This window comes from Rattus norvegicus, chromosome 1 (genome assembly GCF_036323735.1).
Source record: "Rattus norvegicus strain BN/NHsdMcwi chromosome 1, GRCr8, whole genome shotgun sequence".
NCBI classification, from domain to species: Eukaryota; Metazoa; Chordata; class Mammalia; order Rodentia; family Muridae; genus Rattus; species Rattus norvegicus.
The window spans coordinates 155626271-155641127 of NC_086019.1; the positions used below are offsets into that span (position 1 = coordinate 155626271).

Genomic DNA, 14857 nt, shown 5'->3' on the forward strand with positions numbered 1-14857 from the left:
TGCAGAGGGTGTATATTTGTGAGGGATTCTCTACCGATTCCTTAATGATTAATGATGCTGAGTCTGACTTCCTATGCCAAAAAGCCACTCTGGACCTAGAACAATTCAGTCAAAATAGAAGCAGGCATCACTTTCTGACTCAGAAGTTTCCACTGACCTCATTGTCTATTCTTGGAATGTTAAATATCAAACACATGAAATGGACTAAAATCTTCGTTAATTGGAGGGAGGGGAATTCCCTTATCATCTATGAACATAAATTATGCAATACTAGAAGGAGCCAAATAATCTACTTGCTGGAAATATTCTGAAAACCAAAGTCCTCAGATCCATACCTACCATTTGCGATACTTAAAAACAAGGAAATAAAGGATTTTTAGTACAATATTAATTCATTGAAGACATATGATATTAAAACTTAGTCCCTCACTTACAGTAACCACATTTTTTGTCATGAAATAAAGGATTTTTAAAGCATTTCTTACTATACTATTACAAAAAAGAAAACATTTTTGATTGGCCCACTCTCCAATTTTATGCATAAGTTCAAGTTTCAGGAGAAAATAGAGGAGTACAAACTCAGATGAATTTAAAATACCTGTTAAGGGACCCCTGTTGAAGGATTCAGAGAAAGGACTGGAAGAGCTTGAAGGAGCTTGAGACCCCACATGAGCAACAATGTCAACCAACCAGAGCTTCCAGGGACTAAGCCACTACCCAAAGACTATACATGGACTGACCCTGGGCTCCAACCTCATAGGTAACAATGAATAGCCTAGTAAGAGCACCAGTGGAAGGGGAAGCCCTTGTTCCTGCCAAGACTGAACCCCCAGTGAACGTGATTGTTGGGGGGAGGGCAGTAATGGGGGAAGAATGGGGAGAGGAACACCCATATAGAAGGGGAGGGGGAGGGGTTAGGGGGATGTTGGCCGGGAAAGGGAATAACAATTGAAGTGTAAATAAGAAATACCCAATTTAATAAAGATGGAGGGAAAAAAAGAAATGTAAATAAGAAATGCCCAATATAATAAAAATGGAGGAAAAAAAATACCTGTTAAATGAAGTTCATTTCTTTGATGTTAGGTAGAGTTGACCAAGACATCTGATTGAATAGCCTATTACTTAAGCTAATTTCCTAATTTAGCAGCAAGTAATGAAGCATATGTTTCTCCACCCCGTGCTCAAGACACACCATTTTTCCAAACATTGATTAGCCTACAGTTAAAAATTGATTTTTTTAAAGGGAGTTGAAGGAAGTGGTAGGGAGGTTAAGATTCAATAAGATGTAGCCCTTCTGGCCTACAACTAACGACAGCAAGATTATCTTTAGGACTCTTGAGCCAACGTTCTATGAAATTTAATTTATACCCTCTTCTAATTAAGCATGTTATCAATGAAAAATAAAAATTATAGTAAGCTGGTAATTCCTAAATGTCCTCTTTTTAATTTCATACATTTAAAAATGTAGAAATTCTGCTTTCACTTACTCACAGAAAAGGAAGCATATATATATATATATATATATATATATATATATATGCTGCTCTGTGTTCAATAAGATTTGAGCTTTTTATGTTCTAAGTTTAATTCAAATAGAAGTGCTTTAGGGAATTTTAATTTAACAATTTATTGTTCATAGCTCTTAGTTGTAGGCCTACTGTATGCAAAAGCTTATCAAGCTCATAAATTGATAATTCCTATAATTCTTGTACTTTAAAATAAATGTGCTGAGGCTAAAATGGAGTGATATGAGAAAACTCTATTTCAGGAAATCATGTATATAGAACGCTGAAATATTGGAGGTATTTTGAATTCTCACAATTATAAATAGCAGCAGTATTAATATAGAAAAGCAAAGCCTTGGAAAGATAAAGTGTTCGTCTTTAATATGCTTCACAGAATGCTAATCCAAATAGGATTACTGACAGACTTGTTGATTCTGCTGGCTGAGTCTGTAAAAAGCAAGAGTATCGAAACTACTTTAGTTCATGATGATTTTCTTAAGCCCCACTTTGTTTGTTGAGATGCATTATTTCTGCCTTCTAGGAATAACTTTTTATTAATAGAGAGTTGTTTGCATACTGGGAACATTAAGTAGAAGCACAGCAAAATGTATTCATTTTATCTTCTTTTGGCTGACATTCTTTAATATTTCCAATGAGTGGAAGGCAGCCGTGTATATCAGAGGTAGAATGGTCACTGCCCTAATGGACCTTCAGTTAGTCAAATAAAACCTCATTGATGAAGTACAGAAGCTTCTGTGCATGCTATAGAAACAGAAGAGAACTTGAGTGTTGACTCAGGTGTATGCAAAACCAGACCAAATGAAATTCCATGACCAAGACTGGAAGCTCAAGAAGGCAAGCTCTAATACTCTCTCTTAGCTCCAGAGTGCATAGGAGTTAACTTGTCAAAGTTCAGCATGATACATGACAAGGAAGAATGATCTAAGAGACAAAAGCCTACGGGAAAGAAAGGCACAGAACATGAGGGAGTGAAAGCAAGGCAGAGAATACTGGAGAGACACAGTATGTAAGGCAGAATAGAGGGCATAGTGCATCACACAAGATGTAAGGTAAATGATTGATAGGTTACTGAAATGTGTTAAACCTCAGAGTGGGGGGATCAGATTAGCTCCTCAAACAGATGTCTCTGCTAACTAAATGGAGAATGGTTCAGCAAGCACTCTATGGGTCAGAGTAGACTACAGAATCACCAATCTTTGGAATATTAACTCTCCAAGATCTTTAAAGAATGTCTGACACCACAGAGAGTACTAAAGAGCTAAACAATAATAAAACAATACATCAATAACAATATGCAATAAAAATTATATGAATTTTCTTTTTCATCTCTCTCTCTCTCTCTCTCTCTCTCTCTCTCTCTCTCTCTCTCCTTCTCCATGCAGCACTAATAACTTAACTCTTGGGCTTGCAAAATAGCTCAGTAGGTAAAGGTACTTGCTACCAACACTTAAACATGAGTTTGTTCCCTGCGAGCCACAACAGTAGAAGAAGAAAGCAGACTTCTGTAAACTGCCCTCCAACCTCTACACCTATGCTATGGTACACACACCCATATGCATACAAGTACAGACAGATAGACACAAACACAGCAAAGAAATGTAAATAATAATAACAATAATAATAATAAATGTGATCCTTATTGTACTGAGATAGTGTTTTACATGATGGTTGGCCATGTGTCATTGAAATTGAAAAAAGAAATCTCACTATTCTAGATGATAAATAATGTTTGATAAATCAAAGATGTCAAAAAATAGGAAGAAATTAGACAGATTTAAGAGGGAATAGATAATAAAAGCATTAGAATCAGAGGTTGGTTTAATAAAGATACATTAATTCAGTTGGCCTCAAGATACACACCTGTAATCCCAGCACTCGGAAGATTCAGTTGGAGGAAAAGGAATTTAAGGCTAGCCTGACCTAAATGAAGTTGTTTTTCATGTTGCAAAATCAAAAAAGAAAGCAAAAACTTTGGAGGTCTGGAAGTCTTAAGTTTGAAGTTTGGGCCTGGGAAAAGTCACAGTAACAAATTGGCATAAAGACAGGTCACCAATTATGAGCTGGGAAGCCTAAGGTTAGTGGCAGCCTTTCTGTAGGTAGGAGTGGATTCACCTTCCAAACTTGCTGGCAGAATTGGTGAGAATGGTCACGGAATGGAATGGGGTAGACTATTCCTAAGAGTGCAATTATCTTCCCTGTGGCATGTGTGTGTGCATTGTGGACCCCACCCTGCTCAGCTCTGAACTTGGTTATCTATAACTTTATCATTGATCTTTAGAGCTAGGAGCGTAGTGTTAAGAGCTCTAGTCTAGCATGTGCAAACCTCAAGGTCAGGTTCCCAGCACCACAATGAAAATGTTGATCTTCAGAATGAAAAAATAGTTGCTTGGAGATGAAGAGGTACCTCAACAATCAAAAGCTCTGTCTGTTCTTCCGGAGGACCAGAATTTACTTTCCATGGTGACTCACAACTGTCTGTAGCTCCCACTCTAGGTGACCTGAGGTCCTCTTCTGGCCTCTGATGGTATCATGCATGGAAAAATTGCACATGCTTTCATGCATGCAAAACACTCATACACATAAAATACAAGTGATTTTAAAAATAAGTTGCTCTAGTAGAACTGATTCGATGCTTCCATGAATGAGTCCGATGCTGCTGCACGTTACTTTGAGACAAAGCACTCTTACTAGTTTTGCTGTGGTTTCAAACAGAAACAAAAACAGTGCTGAAAAAATGGTTTATCCAAATGAACCTAAAAAATGGCCTTGAAATTTTTTATGTATGGAATACACTAAATAAAACAAAATATTAACCAGAACAAAAATAATTTTTTTCTAAAATTAGAATAACAGTTTAAATATTAAATTTTTCCTTTAATATGACTGTCATAGTACCCAATGTACTATAAATTACCAAGGGTACAAGTATCCCAAAAGAAACTTCCATTTAATTGTTCTTCATTAATTGCTATGGCTTTCTAGAAAAAAATGAAACATTTAATATCCTTTAAAGAGGTCACTGGGATCCAAAGGGATATGAAACAAGGTTAACTTTGCCCCTTGAAAACATGGACAAAAGTTAATTTGTTTCACTCAATAAATATCTTCACATGATGGTACTTATGATAATCCTTCTGTATTATGTGACAATCTTCTCTTAATTCCTGTTGTTTAAGGTCACTAAGAAATAACCTTATAAAATCACTGGCTTCTTAGTGTAAACAGTTATATTCCATTTGATCTGACTCATTAACTATTTCTATCCTCTTTTTAAAAATTGGATTTCTTAAAAATAAGTGATATGCATGGCAGGGATGCATCCAATAAGCAAAAGGAGAAATGGCAGTTTTTGTGGCAACTCCTCATTGTCAGCCAGTGCAGGAAAGACAAAGGGCCCTCTACAGGTAATGTGGTTGTCTCTGAAACTGGCAAGTTGTTATTGTCAGTAATGGCAGGTGAGAGAGGGTGTGTCTGCCCTACCAGCATCCAAACACAAACAAAACAAAATTCAAATAAATGAGGATTTGCAAAATATTATGTGGAAGGCTGGGGACACATGGGAAAAATCAGAAACACATTTTCCCTACACACACATGCACATGCACATGCATGTGCATACATATATACACACATCATATATATAATATATATTATATGTAAGAAAGTAAATTTTTAAATCTCTTTTGGCTGTTTATTTTGTGAAAACTTTATTGAAAGGTCAAATATGTTTTTGAAGGTGTTTTATTATCTGAGAAGTTAAATTTTTTTCACAATTCAAGCTTTTTCCTTCTCACTTCTAATCTTTGTTTTTTCTGTAAACAAAAATATGAAGCAAAATTTACAGAGATCCCCAAATTGTGGAATTTTGCTATTAAGAATATGAAATTATTAGCCCAAATGCTTGAATTACCCTAGATGCCTAGAACAAATGAAACTCAAGACGGATGATCAAAATGTGAATTCTTCACTCCTTCTTTAAAAGGGGAACAAGAATACCCTTGGCAGGGAATAGAGAGGTAAAGATTAAAAGAGACTGAAGTAACACCCATTCAGAGCCTGCCCCACATGTGGCCCATACATATACAGCCATCCAATTAGACAAGATGGATGAAGCAAAGACGTGCAGGCCGACAGGAGCCGGATGTAGATCGCTCCTGAGAGACACAGCCAGAATACAGCAAACACAGAGGTGAATGCCAGCAGCAAACCACTGAACTGAGAATAGGACCCCCGTTGAAGGAATCAGAGAAAGAACTGGAAGAGCTCGAAGGGGCTCGAGATCCCTTATGTACAACAATGTCAAGCAACCAGAGCTTCCAGGGACTAAGCCACTACCTAAAGACTATACATGGACTGACCCTGGACTCTGACCTCATAGATAGCAATGAATATCCTAGTAAGAGCACCAGTGGAAGGGGAAGCCCTGGGTCCTGCTAAGACTGAACCCCCAGTGAACTAGATTGTTGGGGGGAGGGCGGCAATGGGGGGAGGATGGGGAGGGGAACACCGATAAGAAAGGGGAGGAGGGAGGGGGATGTTTGCCCGGAAACCGGGAAAGGGAATAACACTCGAAATGTATATAAGAAATACTCAAGTTAATAAAAAAAAAAAGTAAAACCTAAAAAAAAAGAATATGTAATTATAATATCTGAACATAAAATATTAAGTATCTTGTTAATAAAATGAAAAGTAATTTTTAGAAAAAAGCATGTATTTGTCAAGCATCACCTCGTTTGTCATGCTTGGATTTCTTTAGTATTTTGGGTCAAAATCACATGTATGTCTGCCCCCTCTGACCACTTCTACCTGGCTACAGTCTATTGTTTCATGATGTGCTCAAATGAACCGAAATTACCACTCACATGGCACATTCTGTAATCCCATCTTCTTAATTTTAAGCTGCAGGAGAGGTGCACATGTATATGGAGCACATACGGAAGTGGTTATCTCCTCCCATCTTTACCTGACTTCAAACCCTGAGCTAAGGTCTTCAGGTTTGCACAGCAAGCACCTTTGTCTTCTGAGTCATCTCACCAGCCTGGTGCCTCATCTTCTATCACTCAGTGGGTCAAAAAACCAAAAACGAAAAACAAACAAACAAACAAAAAGCCTACTTAACAAAGGAATATAAGACAAAAAGCCTACAAAAAATACCAGTGACATTTTGTGTCAGCCATCTACTGGGCATGGAGTCTGTCCTGAAGTGTGGCGCCTATATCCTAGAGACTCCACTGAAGAAAACTAATTTTTCTTCTGAAACCAGATGTCAATTGAAGATAGATTATTGGTTAAGGATGGAACCCATGCCCACATTCCCTTTCCCCATTGCACCCCCATCTGGATTGAACTGCGCAGGCCCTGTGCATGCTGCTACAGTCCATTTGAGTTCATATGTATGCCAGTCCTGCTGGATCTGGAAGGCACTGTTTTCCTGATATCATCTATCCCCTCTAACATTCTATATAAGACCGATTATATCTGCCTGCTGTCCATTTAAGGGTCTCTGTGTTGACATCCATCCACTAAAGGGAGATCTTCTCTGATGCTGGGTGAGCTAGGCTCTGATCTGGGTCTCAGTTTGCTTTGGTCCCAGATAGAAGAAAGTCAACAATGCTTTTTTCTTAAACCTGAGCATCACAAAAAGAGGTTGGACTGTGTGTACAGGCTGAATTCGTTCCTTAAAATAAAGATAAAAATAAGCGAGAAACAAATGGGCACTGAAAAGGAACCCCACCTGTTCTGCTCTACGCTAACATCAATAGTCCACATGTCAAATAAACTAGTTTGAAGTGTTCAAAAGCAATGGCAAATGAATATGTGGCACTAATAACTATTGCCATTATGGAGTCACTGGTATGTCTAAATCGTGGTATGTCTTACGCTAGTGACTCTCAACCTTCCTAATGCTCTGACCCTTTAAAACAGTTACTGGTGTTGTGGTGACCCAACCATAAAATTATTTTGTTGCTACTTCATAACTGAAATTTTGTTAACTGTTATAAACCGTAATCTGATATGCAGGATATCTGATATATATGTGACCCACAGGTTGGGAGCCACTATCTTATGCCATTTAATCCTCATACGACATAATTGGACATGGTTATGTCCTTATTTTTCAGATGAAGGAATAAAAATCTGAAAGAAAAAAAAGCTACATGATAATTAGAAAGCCAAGGTGAAAATCCACAGTGGCCAGGTTGGCTCTCAGGCCCCTTGACAACACATTTTCCAGCAAGAACAAGGTTTTAGCCACCTCCCTCTGTGTCCTCACCTAGACCCCTCATTTTTTAGGAAGGTGTAAAAAGCTGTAGTCTCACAACTAATGGAAGTGAAACGCTTGGGTTTGACACTTCCCTTGGAAGCCTTATTAAACTTGTATCTGTGTGACTTAATCTCTGCCTATCTCCTCTGGGCTGCTGACCTGCTCCAGAACTCCCCTTGGCTCTGAGAAAGCACTTTCAAATCTGGCAAGATGTTGCTTAATAAAATACCTACCAAGTGTCTGAGCAATAGAAGGAAAGAGGGCAGTGATTAGGGTTTCAAACTGGATATAAAAAGAATTCAGATTACCACTGAAGTACGGATTTCTGAATGTCATCTGTTCTAAATGGAACTGTGATTAGAGAGAGAGAGAAAAAAAACGACATCTGAAAAGGTCATGAAAAGGAAAAACAGTAGCAATTTTGAATTTCAGTTAAGTGGCTGAAATCTGGGGCATCACAAATGGAAATTCTCTCCGGTGCTCTCGGCCCTGATGCAGAGGCCTCCACTGTGAGAGCAAAATGCATGAGATTCCCCAGTGCTGTGTGTCAGCTTGATAATTAGTGATTTCTACTTGAACAAAGTCATGCCAAATGTGTATGAGGAGATGAAGTCTGTCTCAAGGTAATAGCAAAGCAAAGAGAGGGTAAGAGAAAAAATATGTATATCAGAAAAATGAGACAGATAGGGCTTACTGTCAGTAGATATTTATTATCTCTAACAACAATGAGAGAGTATGGCTATAATGGGCTTCCTTAATAAGTGTTTGAGGAGGAGGGGGGAGGACTTGTAAGAAGAGACAAAAGAATATTTGAAAACAGGGTCAGATTGTAAGACAATGTTTCTACATCCCTTCAGATGCACAACCTACTCAAAGTCATTTGGCTTCTTTCTGTAACCTTCAGATTTCTCATCTCCAAAAAGAGGTCAACATCACACTAAAATATTAAGGTATCATATATATACATATATATAATATATATGACATACATTATTCTAAACATTCTAACATTCTCATTCTTGTAAGCCCTAAATATAAACTATGAAATGAGAGTTATGACCCTCCCCTTTCTTTGGTAAAAAAATGATTCTCAGTAGCCAAGGTTGCCCTTGAGCTTCTGATCCGCTTGCCTCTGCCTCCTGAGTGCTGGAATTTAGAGTGAGTTCCATGCCCATTTATTCGATGTCCAGGGTACTGTGTATGCTAGAGAGGCACTCTCTTACTGAGTTATATCTCTAGCCTCTGCTCCCTGCTTTAGAGAGGATAAAACTAAGATCCAATATAGGGAAATAATGTTCCCCAAGATTATACAGAAGGCAAACTTGAAGGCCAGAGTTTCTGCTGCTGAGTCACCATTTCTCTTGGCACAATGGGGGTCTGTTTTAATTTCTTCATGGCCCTTATGAGTGTATTCACGGTGTTTGCCACCTAGAGTTGCCTTTTTAAATATTTTTGTTGTTGCTGTTTATCTGCCTATAGACTCTCTTATCCCAAGTGAAAATTAAATTCCACAGCAGGGACAGATTTTGCTATGCTACTGGCTTGTGTATAGCCTATGCAACTAGAAGTGTAGCAGGCACACATTTATTTACAATATAACTTATGGTATATTGAGTTATAATTGCAGTAACTATTAGAATATAACAATGTTGAGAACTTGTAAAGATGGTAAAAGAATCAGATTTTTAAATATATGCATTTAAATATATAAATATATTTTTCCTACACACACACATACTATATATATATACATGTGTATATATATATATATATATATATATATATGTATATCTGAACCTAAGAGACTGTAGCATGTCAAAAAGATTGCTAATAGTGACCTCAGGGCACTCACAAAGATTAATGCAAGGTTTGTTTACTAAAGATATTCTTCTTGGCAGTTACAAGGCACATATGTTTTTCCTCAACTTTCCACAATGGAATTAAAGACAGACACAGTCTCATTTTCCAAATAGATAAGAAGAAAGAACACATTTAATTCAACATTATTGTGGAGCCAAAAAGAAATACCAAAGGCAGATAAGCTTAATTCATAACTCATTATGAAAATAAGCAAGTGAAGGCTCCCAAGCCTAATCTTAATAGCCGTGCTGTTGAGGAGGAGAAAACATGTTAATAATGATTGTCGGCATCTGAGTATCTGAGTAAAACGCACCAAGTCCAGGACACAATGTGGACATTGTAGTGCCAGGCACTGAAGGGTCTATAGGAACCTGTTTTTCATTCATTACCCAAAACTACACCCTAGAAAAGCACACCCCATCTCTTTACTATCCATATTTAAGCGATGATTTCAATGTCTTTGCCTTCTGTTAGTGAGGTAAGGAAATGATTTCTCTCCAAGCATTTGGAGAAGGCCATTTAAACCGTTATCGTTTCCCTTATGGTACCCTTTTGCTGGGCACTAAGAACAGACCTTTGTTCTCCCATTTGTGAAAGCTGAAAAAGGATCATTAGTCCTCCACGCTTGCCTCATGGATTATTCCACAAGCCGAACTCTAATCTGCATTTAGGACATTTCCTTCAAACTCTACTACAGCTAAAGGCTAAAGGAGAAATGTCCAAGTACGACCTTTGATACACAAATGGACACTTTTTGGGGGGAACTTTGTTAACCTATATTCAAAGGGAAGTCCTAAGCAAAAGGTACTTTCCTGCCTAGATATTAAACAACAATATAAGAGCTTTAATTTAGGTTGAGAATGTATTCTAGTGCAGAGAGAGAGGGAGAGAGAGAGTTTTAAAAGGTGAATCTTTCTCCTCTAAAAGACAAAAACTATAACAAAAGGATCATTTATGATACAAATCTGTGTCTATAATTTTTCATTAACTTCCCCATTGAACAGTGATTTAAAAGATATAAAGAATTTTCTTTTGATGCTGTATCTTATAGAGATGTTAGCTTTTCATTCTAAGAGTATGAAAGTAGGTTGACATGCAGCTATGGAAGGTTTCCTAAGGACATTACTTTGGCTACTCTTTTTTCAGTGCCAGAACCAAAAACAAACAGGAAGGAAGGAAGGAAGGAAGGAAGGAAGGAAGGAAGGAAGGACAGAAGGAAGAAAGGAAGGAAGGAAGGAAGGAAATAGATCAGCCCCTTTTCCTCATATCAGTTGTCTGTGTTCTCAGAGTTGCAGGGGGAGGGAAGATGCCATTTTAATGCTGTAATGGAAAACACATTTTGAGCAAAGTGTTAAGACTTCTTCCAGAAGCCTGCACTTTATCCAAGTGACTTACATCTTGGATGTATGTCTTCTCCACCTGCCAACACCTACCAGCCTAAGTTTCTGCAGCCTGGATCTGAATTTCTCACCGCTCAAATCAGAGACAGACCAAATACATCGTGACCTCAAAGGAACTGTCTAAGCAATGGCTAAAATAAAGAACAACTGTTGAATGAATAGAGGCATTGTGGATAAGTGACCACAGCATGCTATGGAGCCAGACTCCCTGGCATGGAATCCTAGACCTGTCACTTATCAACTGTGAAATTTTCAGCAATGTACTTACCCTCTCTAGGTAGCAGTCTCCTGACTAGAAAAATTGAGATAACCTTATAAAATGATGTGAAGATTAAATGAGTTGATATGTATTAAGCTCTTAGAATAGGACCTTGAAGATAAGAAGCTCTAAACATTGACACAGATGGAACCTCCAATCCAACTTCACTACCAAGGCCAGACCATTGAGATTAGACTTCCACTCTGCTGTGCACAGATCCTGGGAACAATGACCAGGGGTTGGGGGAATCACCATTCCTCTTCAGCATCAATCATTCATATTGCTTATATATGATGCTTTTTCAGATATATCCATTCCTGCCACAGTCATGGATTGAACATCCATACAGCACATAAACAAATTTTAATTTCAGGAACTGTGAAAGACAGGGCTGAAAATTGTCCCCTTCACTGGCCCACAATTATCACCTACCCACCCTGTAATTTCTCCCCACCCCCCAGCTTTATACTCGTCTTATGAGAGCTGGTAGCCAATGTTTGGTTATTTCTGGCTATAGCATAATACAATTATTTTATTCAATAGACTGCTATGAGACATGGTTCCATTTACTGAGAAGGGGCTTCCGTTTCATTCTACCATAGTCAGAATCCGCCATGATTAGAGATGTGTTTTGTTTTGTTTTCTCCATCTCTTGACCAGTGTTGATTTACCTAACAATATGAAACATGACTAGGTACAATGCCTACAAAACGGAATTGCTTCATAAGAACATGGAATCTGTCACATACATATGCACAGTATTTTAAAAACTGAGTTATCAGCCTGAAAAGTTATGAGAGGAATGACACCAAGAGCAACGTTGTACAAATCAATGAGTCTAAATAAAGGGAATTTTTTAAGGAATGGGAAATGGTCCTGGCATAATCAATTCTGAACCTAAGTTCATCCACCATAAGCTCATCTGCACTGTTACTTACTATTCCACTGGTCAGCTGTAAAATGCATCCTTAACTGCGAAATGCAATAATACGAATGAAATATCCATTTTTTGTTTTTTGTTTTTTTTATCTCCAGAGTGCTGGAATTAAAAGTGGGTTGTCACCATACCTGTCTGAAACATACACTTCATGGAGATGAGATCATGAGAATTCACGTAGCAAAGGGTCACATGTGATATAAGTGTGGTAGACATCTTTGTATGCACTCACAGGGATGGCATCCTTCTTATTTACAAACAAGAAAGCAACTTAGAATTAAAGTATGTGTGAGAATGAAGCTATTGTAGAAATACCCTCAATTCAAACTAATTTATCAAAATCCCAATCCCAAGTGTTAGCTCACAGAATACCTTACTAAAATGTGGCTCTATGATACACCCAGGTGAAAATTAATGTTCCATGGTAGTGGTGCGACAGCCCAATTTAGGGGCCTCTGCCATTAGGAGTGAGCAGGGGGATAGCAGTTTCAAAAGTCAAACTGGCGGGTAAAAACAGGAAACCAAAATCAAAACAAACAAGCAAACAACGAACAAACACAACAAACAGACAATCAAGCCTGCTAACTTTTCTAATCAAAACTGTATCACAGACCCTTACCAGTATCTTTAAAGTTTCTCAGAAGTTATGACATGACATTTTTATATGTAATCCTTATCTTTATGCTTCTGTGTGTGTTGTCACCATCACAAATAGCAGAGTAATTCCCAAACTGATGGGCAGCATAGAGTCTGTGCACCTAGTCAACAAAATCTTTATTGCCAAATATGAGGCAATTGGTAGCTCATGGTGGCAATTGCATCAGGGTATTGAAATTTCAGCAGGATAATCCAGCTGCAGCATGGTCTTCCCAGTGGTCCCAGCATCAGGAAGCTGTTAGCAGGAGCCAGGTGGGTATTAAGAACATCTGCACAGATGGTAACCTGTAATCCTGGCACCCGGCATTTGAGTGCTACACTGTGAGACTCTGTCTCTAAAATTGAAACAAGTAAGAATGAAAGGAGAGAGGGGAGGGGAGGGGAGGGAAAGAAAAGAAAGAGAGGGGAGAGGGAGGGAGGGACAAGGGAGGGAGAGATGAAGGGAGAGATATGGAATGAAGGGAAGAAAGAAAAGCAGGGAAAGGGAGAAAAGAGAATGGTGGGATGTTAAGGTGAGTTTTTGATTTGGCAGTCGCAAGTAGATTTTTGAAAATTAGCAGAAATGAAGGATTGTACGTCTGACGCAGCAGAGAAATTTTATATATAAGATCAAGGGGACAGATATGGTGCTACACACTTATAGCATTTAGCACTCCATAGGCTAAAGCAGGAAGAGCAGTGTAGACCATCCTGGACTACATAGTAAACTCAAGCTTACCTGAACTATAGGTTGAAGTCCCATCTCGAATGTGTGACTCAGCAAAAATTACTAATGTTTTAATTCCTATCTTTTCTTTAAAGAGCATTTCTTCTTGTATTTCATTTTTCTTTCTTTTTCTTAAGCCCTTAAATGGTCTGAGAGTTAGGCAAGGAACTATCTGCACCTTAATAAGTACAGCAGTTGTGTACAGCAGTGTGCTCAGCAGTGAACAGCTGTGTGTACAGGAGTGTGTACACAAATATATGTAGCAGTATTACAGGAATGTGTACAGGAGTGTGTTCAGCAGTGTACAGGAGTGTGTGGAGCAGTGTGTACAGGAGTATGTACAGCAGTGAGTATAGGAGTGTTTACAGGTATGTGTACAACAGTGTGTACAGCAGTAAGTACAGGATTGTGTACAGCAGTGTGTACAGGAGTATGCACAACAGTGTGTACAGGAATGTGTTCAGCAGTGTACAGAACTGTGTATAGGACTGTGTACAGCAGTGTGTACAGGAATGTGTATAGCAGTGTGCACAGGAGTGTGCTCTCCATTGTTCTGTGCTACTTACTCAGTGTCCCTCCAACAATAGTGATAACTTCATAGTTGGGGGCAAGGAAAACACCAGAGAAAGCTTTCTGCAAAGTAAAAATTGGAAAAGAACGATAATAATATTCAAATAAAAAAGTCTTCAAACCTAAGTGATGTTGCTTCTAGACTCTGTACTAGACAGTGTATTTGTCAGGGTAAGTGGGCCAGCTCCAGGCCTCAAAGGCAATGTCCATTTTGAGACACATAGTCAATGAGCTTCCAGGGTTGATAGAGCAGGTGACATGTAGCATCATCGTTTGTATTGTTGGAAGAGGTCAGGTAAGTTAGTAATTAAAGTCAAGACCTAAATGGTCCAGTCAGCATCAGTGGAACCTCTGAAAGGGGGTGGAAGTTCAAGCAGACGGAGCAGCATACACCAAGTTCTACAGATGCATGGGTAAGACCATGTGTTTCAGAGGTAACCACTTTTAGAGTAATTACAGTTAAGAGTAAGTTGAGCATTGACCAAGTTTACATCTACCACACAAGGCAACACCAAAATCTTAACAAGGAGTACCTCATAAATTTAAAGTGAATCTTTAAGAAAATTTTAAACAAAGGGTTACTTACAAAAAGGGCCCATTATAATAAAACCTAAGAGATACTCAGAACTGTTAACCACAGGGAACAGATAGCCTTCTGACACAGGAAAAGCCAAAAA

At 38.4% G+C, this 14857-nt stretch overlaps 1 protein-coding gene and 1 long non-coding RNA gene across 34 annotated transcripts in view; one reads left to right on the top strand and one right to left on the bottom strand.

Annotated features, from left to right (window-relative positions):
* Dlg2 (discs large MAGUK scaffold protein 2) overlaps nucleotides 1-14857 on the top strand; it is a 2051694-nt gene that overhangs the window by 1761726 nt on the left and 275111 nt on the right. The window lies entirely within an intron of this gene.
* LOC120097342 (uncharacterized) overlaps nucleotides 1-14857 on the bottom strand; it is a 96338-nt gene that overhangs the window by 41295 nt on the left and 40186 nt on the right. For 2 of the 3 annotated variants that reach the window (XR_010060654.1, XR_005494587.2), the window contains exon 4: nucleotides 1-14857. This exon is cut by the window's right edge and continues 22020 nt beyond it. The exons of the other annotated variant lie outside the window; for it this stretch is intronic. This is a non-coding gene — a long non-coding RNA (uncharacterized LOC120097342). 3 annotated transcript variants of the gene reach the window in all.